Source organism: Carlito syrichta, unplaced genomic scaffold, assembly GCF_000164805.1.
Source record: "Carlito syrichta isolate Samal-C Ts95f unplaced genomic scaffold, Tarsius_syrichta-2.0.1 Scaffold308809, whole genome shotgun sequence".
Taxonomy (NCBI): domain Eukaryota; kingdom Metazoa; phylum Chordata; class Mammalia; order Primates; family Tarsiidae; genus Carlito; species Carlito syrichta.
The window spans coordinates 213,863-221,593 of NW_007252905.1; the positions used below are offsets into that span (position 1 = coordinate 213,863).

General features: G+C 36.2%; 1 pseudogene; it reads right to left on the reverse strand.

Moving 5' to 3' along the window:
- Positions 1–4,654: 4,654 nt before the first annotated feature.
- Positions 4,655–5,227, reverse strand: LOC103268280 (annotated as a pseudogene).
- Positions 5,228–7,731: the final 2,504 nt, after the last annotated feature.

Sequence of the window (7,731 nt, forward strand, 5' to 3'; positions counted from 1 at the left end):
TGTTTTATCATGAAGGAATATTGAATTTTATCAAATGTTTTTCATGTATCTATTGGATAATCATGTGGTTCTTGTTTTTACTTTTGTTTATGTGGTTGGTTATGTTTATTTATTTGCATATGCTGAACCAGTCTTCCAATCTTGGAAGAAAACCCACCTTATTATGATGAATAATTTTTTTTTGATGTGCTGCTGAATGTGGTTTACTAACATTTTGTTGTAGATTTTTGCATCTATGTTCATTAGGCATATTGGTCAGTAACTTTTTTAAAAAATAACTTGATTTTATTATAGAGATATGGAGTACAAGTCAGGATTAAGTACACAAGTAACCTAATGCAGGTGAAGTCTGTGCCTTCAAGAAAAAAAAAAGCTAATGTCTTCTTAAATTTACATTACTTAATGTTTTCATTAGTTACATTCTGCAATACACATTCTACCTTTTATTGTACTATCATCTAAACAGATGCCAAAATAGAATTTTTTTCTACTAAAGTATTTTTACATTTGAAATATGAAAGAACCAGGTATTTCTTTCTATTCACAATTTGCTTATTTTAACCAAAGCATTGTTTGGTTAAAAAAGATAGGTGAGCTGGGCTCAGTGGCTCAGCCTATAATCTCGCGCCTTTGGGAGGCTGAGGTGAGTGGATTGCGTGAGCCCGCGGGTTCGAGACCCGCCCGGGCAACTTGGCGAGACCTCATCTCTATAATAAATCAAAAATTAGCCGGGCGTGGTAGCGCGTGCCTGTAGTTCCAGCTTCTTGGAAGGCTGAGGCGGAAGGATCTCCGGAGCCCAGCAGGTCGAGGCTGCGGTGGCTGGGAGCACCCACTGCACTCCAGTCTGGGCGACAGAGTGAGACTCCAACTCAAAAAAAAAAAAAAAAAGGATAGGTGAAGTTTCAATCAACCACTTTTGTCCCCTGAAATTTTGGGATAATATTGTGTCAACTTTTTCAGATCTAGCTTATCACTCCCCTGTTATAAAATTAATTATTTAAATTAACTGAGTAAACATTCCTAGCACTAATGAAAATAAACTACTGAATTTTTTTGTAAAATGAAAAATGGAAGAGGAGAGACTTGATCTTTTTCTATGTGCCGGACACATTCAGGATTCATGCAGTTGGCAATGAAGAGTTCTTGAAGGCACAGTTAATTTATTCATACAAAATATGTATTGAGTTTTTACAACATTCCAAGTGCTATACTAATATCTGACTGAACAAAAAAAGATACAGTCCCTGCCTCTTTCTTGCACATATTTAGTTGAAAGAAGACAATATACAAACATTTTATAAAATCCTGTGATTTTAAGAGATTTAGGTGGAGAATAGGGCAGGAATTTGGAGAATTACAAATGTTACATATTTTAATGGGTCAGGACAATCATCTATGAGGCAGTAACAACTGAGCAAAAAAATGAATAAAGTGAAAAATGAACATCTAGAGGCAAAATATTCCAAGTAGAAGAAAGAATAAGAACAAGGACTTTGAGACAGGAATACAAATGAAAAGTTTATGGAATATCAAGGAGGCATGTGATGCTGGGAAGTAATGGCTGAGTAGGAAATTGCTGAAAATATTGCCAGGGGGATAAGCAGGTATCTACAGATACCATAAATTCTTGTGGAATGTAGACATAACTTGAATATTTATTCTAAGTGGACTAGAAAGCCATTAGAAGATTTTCATCATGTAGCATACATCAATATCATGTTTAACTCTTTAAACAAAATAAATTGTTGACTGTTTTCAATATTTTTATCACATTCATAGATGATTGGATCACTGCTTTGTATGCAATTAAAGACAACTTCCTTACCATTCTTAAATGTTATTTCAGTTTAAGTCTTTGTTGTTAACATCACTTTATTGCTATAAATTTTTAAAATGGAAATATTATTTATATATTCATTTAAAAACATTTATTATCTACTAGGTATCAGGTACTATTCTAAGCACCAAGGAAACAGCAGTGAACAAAAAAAGACAAAGGCAAAAATCTATTATTGCTCTTCTAGAGCTTACACTGTAGAATACATGTTATATTGCTGAGGCAAAGGAAGCCTGATGATAAAGATAATATGTAAAATTTATAGTAGGTGAAAAATTAGCAAAATACTGTATTGAGTGTCAGAGGTAGTAATTTTTTTTTAAATGGTCATGAAGACCTCTCTGTGGAAATATCATTTGTGTGGACACAAAAATATGGAGAGGGAGTAAGCTATGCAGCTTTTGGAAAGAATGCCCAGACAAAAAAAGCAAGGAAAAAAATCCTCAAAAAAGATTCTCTATCTTATAAGGGCTTTACGGCTACTATTTTGCTTTATGTTGAGTGATGTGGGAAGCCAATGGGAGATTTAAGTAGAACAGTGATAGGATATGACTTGTTTTGTTTTGTTTTGAGTTGCAGTCTCACTCTGTCACCCAGACTGGAGTGCAGTGGCCACTCCCGGCCACACAGCCTCGACCTGCCGGGCTCCAGCGATGACTTGTTTTGACACAATGACTCTGCCTGCTGTGTAGAAATTTACACAGGAGAGTGAGGTTGGGGACACAAGGTTGTGAATGGTCAGGAGACAAGCTGAAATACAAGTTCAAGCATATTGCAAAAATTCAGGGTTATAGTTCTGTAGGTGATAAGAAGTAGCCATATTCTGGAACTATTTTGAAATGAGAGCCTGATATGAATGTGAGCAAGAGAGACTATCATCAGACAATCTACAGAATGGGTGAAATTACTTGCAAACTATGCATCTGAGAAAGGACTGATATCCAGAATGTGCAAGTAACTTAAACAGATTGACAAGAAAACAATACAAATAAACCCATTTAAAAGTGAGCAAATGACATTAACAGACTCTTCTCAAAAGAAGATGTACAAGCAGCCAGCACACATATAAAAAAGTTCAATATCATTGATTATTAAAGAAATATAAGTCAAAATCACAATGAGATACCATCTCACACCAGTCAGAATGGCTATCATTAAGTTTTTTAAAAAGGGATGTTGATAAGTTTGTGGAAAAAAGGGACACTCATGCACCTTTGGGGAGAATATAAACTAATTCAGTCCTTGTGGGAAGTATGTTGGAGATTTCTCAAATAACTTAAAAATGAACTTGCATTTAACCCAGCAATTTCATTACTGGCTATATACCTAAAGAAAAACAAATCTTTCTACAAAAAAAAGACATCTGCACTCATATATTTATCAAAACACTATTCACAAAGGCAAAGACATAGAACCTACCTAGTTGCGTATCAACAGTGGACTGGATAAAGAAAATGTGGCACATATATATCATGGAATATAATGCAGTCATAAAAATATGGAAATCATGTCCTTTCCAGCAACATGGATGCAGCTGGAGGTCATTACTTTAAACAAATTAATGAAGAAACAAAAATACCAAATGCCACGTGTTCTTACTTCTGAAGAAGTAAAGATAAGAACAGATATAGGAGAAGGGAAGAGGGTGAGCAGGACGCAAGGGTTGAAAAACAATTTATTGGCTATCATGATCCCTATTTAGATGACAGATTCAATAGAAGCCCAGATTTCATCATCACGCAATATAACTGTGCAATAGACCTATGTAACAAAGGTGTGCATATACACCCAAATTTAAAATTAAAATAATTTTTTTTTAAAAAGACAGGAATAAGAATAATCCAACATTGTGTGTGTATATCAGTGTGTGTGCACCTGAAAGGAGAGATTTACAATTTACTGAAATGGGGACTATTCATGAGGAAGGGAAGATTATTCATAGGAAAGGGAACTTAATCTTGGACAATGTTAGTATAAAATACTCACAGATAGATGTATGGAGACTGTGAGAAGGCAATGGATAAATCTATAGTTTAGTGGTAACTTGGCAAGCAATAAAAATTGTGGAATTATCACCATATTAATGTTATTTAAGGACACAAGATAAATGATATCTCACACACACATACACACACACACACACAGTTTGAATCATTAGGTGCTTCAATAAAGGAACAATGGATTTGTAAAGAATTTAGCAAATGAAAGATAAATAGAGACATCCATGAATTAGAAGGCAAACTGCATAGGGTAGTGTCTTGGAAAATACTGTCAGAAAAAAAATAATCAACTCTGAAAAATATCGCTAATACTGAAGGTAAGATGAGGACCATTACATGTAGTCATTACATAATTTATGATGTAGAAAGAGCAGTTACAATGGAAATTTGGGGGCAAAAACCTAATAGGAGCATTCTCAAGAGAGAATGTAAGGAAATAAATGGAAAACAATGATTATATGAGTGAGGATACACAAATAAATGAAGTTATCTTTTTGAGGGTGGGTCCCTTGTAGAACACTCAGAATTTGATCCTCCAGATTCAACAGTCAACTAAAGTTTTTATCTGGAAGTTTTGAGAAGGTTGAGTCATGATTTGTGAAAAAAACGTTCTGAGTTGTAGTAAACAGGTAACTGGTACTTCCACCATGACAACATACCTGCCCACACCACACTGAGTGTTCAGCAGTTGTTTTGTTTTTCCCAAATCAAGAAATCTTTTATTACATAATTAAAATGTGACAAATAAAGCATAGACATTATCTGGCATCTTGTTACTGCAACTGGACAATTCTTAGATCTTATTCATCAGCCTGAACTATTCCTTTTTCTGAACTATTCCTTTTTCTGAGACATAGATAACGTCAACAATTTTTCTGAGATCCTTGTTTTTAACTGTTGTGGCTTGCTGAATCAAAGCAGCTGAGTACGAAACAAGCTCAATGTCATTTCCTTCAAAAACTAGTTCATCTTTCTGAGCTTGAGATACGAAACAAGCAATACCTGTCCTCATTGGAGCCCTGTGGATGTATTTTTCACTCAAAAAATTCCAAATTTCCACACAAGATTCATTCAACTGGATAACAACGTTGATAGACAAGTGAGCATACACCGACTTCATCTTGCAACAGAAGTCCAGTGTAACACCCTTGTTCATATTCTGTACATGACTGCTAATAGTGTGAATGGTAGCCAGTTCCTTTCTATTTCCCCACCATTTATCAACCCAGAGGCTCTTTATCTTTCTAAGGAGACTGAGTTCTACATTGATGTGATTAAGATCCCTCTGCAGGGCTGCTCTGGGACTCTTTATGATAAATTTGCGTCCCTTCAGAGTGATGTTGATATTTTCTGGGTTGTCGACAGTCTGATTGCTGAGAATGGTCTTCATTCTTGCAGTAGATGCGGCAAAGAAAGAGCGGTTGTAGCCACCACATTCTTGTAGCACGTAAAGGAGTCTGCCAGTAGTTTTTAGCCCAAATCAGCATGACCCTCGTTTCTCACCTTCCCTATTCACCCAATCTTACACTGAATGACTTTTTTGTTGTTGTTTGTTTCCCCAGATGAAAAAAGTCCTCAAAGGAAGATGTTTTGCCTTTGTGGAAGTGACGAAACTGAAAATGGCAGAAACACTAAAAGGCATCAAAATTGTTAATTCAAAAACTGTTTTGAGTAGTGGAAAAGGTGTCTCAGTAGATGTATTGCATCAAGCAGAGAGTACTCTGAAGGTTGTGGAGTTTAAATATGTAAGAATAAATACAAAATTTTATTTTTTATTTTAATGATGTTGGATCCAATTCAGGGTTAGATACATAAGTGGTCACAGTATAGGTAAAGTTTGGGACTCTTATTGCTGTTATGTGCATCTCCCCTCCCTTAGTAGTGCCCCACTACTGCCAATTCCTTTCTTTTAGTATTATGAAAAATGTTCAAGGTCGACTTAAGAGTACATATGGTACTCAGATCTTTGTTTCCGTGATAAATCTCTGAGCATTACAGACTCTAATTCTATCCAAGTTATACCACTTTTTTTTTTTTATCCAATCCACTTCCTATGGGCAGCATAGTTGTTCCCATGTTTTTACTATTGTGAATAATGCTGCAATAAACATGTGTGTGCAGGTATCTTTTTTGTGGAGTATTTGTGTTCCTCTAGATATATTCCCAGAAAGGGGATTGCTGGGTCATATTGAAGGTCGATTTTTAGATCTTTTAGGAATCGCCACAGTTTTCCACAGAAGTTGTACTAGTTTACACTCTCATCAAGAGTGTAGAAGTGTTCTCTTTTCCCCACATCCTCTCCAGGATCTGTTGCTTTTTGAGTTATTGATGATGACCATCCTGAGTGGAGTTAGGTGGTATCTCAGGGTGGTTTTAATTTGTATTTCTTTGTTGTTTAGTGAGGCTGAGCATTTTTTCATGTATCTGTTGACTGCTTGTATGTCTTCTTTTGAGAAGTTACTATTCACATCTTTTGCCTTTTTTTAAATAGGGTTGTTATTTTTTTTCCTTGTGGCATGTTTGTGTTCCTTGTAGATACTAGATGTTAGGCCTTTGTCAGATTTACAGTTGGCAAATATTTTTCTCATTCTATGGGCTGTCTTCCTACTTTCTTGATGATTTTTTTTGCTTTGCAGAAGCTTTTCATTTTGATGAGGTTCCATTTGTCTATCTTATCTTTTAAGGCATTTGCTTTTGGATAGTTGATCAGGAATTGGTTGCCCATTCCAATTTCTGTCAGAGTGTTTCCCATGTTTTTTTCCAGGATTCTTATAGTTTGAGGTTTTACATTTAGGTATTTGATCCATTTAGAGTTGATTTTTGTGTATGGTGATAGGTAGGGGTCCTGTTTCAGTCTCCTGCAAGTGGTCAGCCAATTTTCCCAGCATCATTTACTGAATAGTTTCTCCTCTCCCCAATGGTTCTTGGTAGAGACTTTGTTGAAGATGAGTTGGTTGAGAAATTGAGGTTTTGTTTCCAGAATCTCCACCCTGTTTCATTTATCTATAAGTCTATTCTTATACCAATACCAAGATGTTTTGGTTATTGTAGCTTTATAGTACAGTTTGAAGTCTGGAAGTGTGAAACCTTCCGCTTTGTTTCTTTTGCTAAGGATTGTTGGGACTATTCGTGGTCTTTTACATTTCCATATGAATTTCTGTATTATTGCTTCTAGGTCTGAGAAGAATGATGCTGGTAATTTAGTGGGTATTATTTTATTTTATTTTTTTGAGTTGGAGTCTCACTCTGTTGCCCAGACTGGAGGGCAGTGGCCGCTCCCGGCCACCGCAGTCTTGACCTGCTGGGCTCTGGCGATCCTTCCACCTCCACCTTCCAAGTAGCTGGAACTACAGGCGCATGCTACCACGCCTGGGTGATTTTTTTTTTTTTATTGTAGAGATGAGGTCTCGCCAAGTTGCCCAGGCAGGTCTCGAACCTGCGGGCTCAGGCAATCCACTCACCTCAGCCTCCTAAAGCTTGGGATTATAGGCTGAGCCACCGAGCCCAGCAGGGTATTATTTTAAATCTGTAGATTGTCTTCAGTAGGATGAACATCTTAACAATGTTAATTCTTGCAATCCATGAGCATGGAATATTTTTCCATTTGTTTGTGTCTTCTTTGATTTCTTTGAGTAGTGTTTTGTAGTTTTCATTGTAAAGTTATTTCACCTCTCTGGCCAGGAAGATGCCAAGGTATTTCTTTTTCTTTTCTTCTCTTTCTTTCTTTCTTTTTTTTTGTGTGTGTGTGTGTGTGGCAATTGTGAATGGTATTATGTTTTTTATTTGTTTTTACTTCTGCTGGTGTATCTAATTACATTTATGGTCTTGTAGCTGTTGAACCAGCCCTGCAACCTGGGGATGAAACCTACTTGTTCATGGTGGACAATTTTTGAG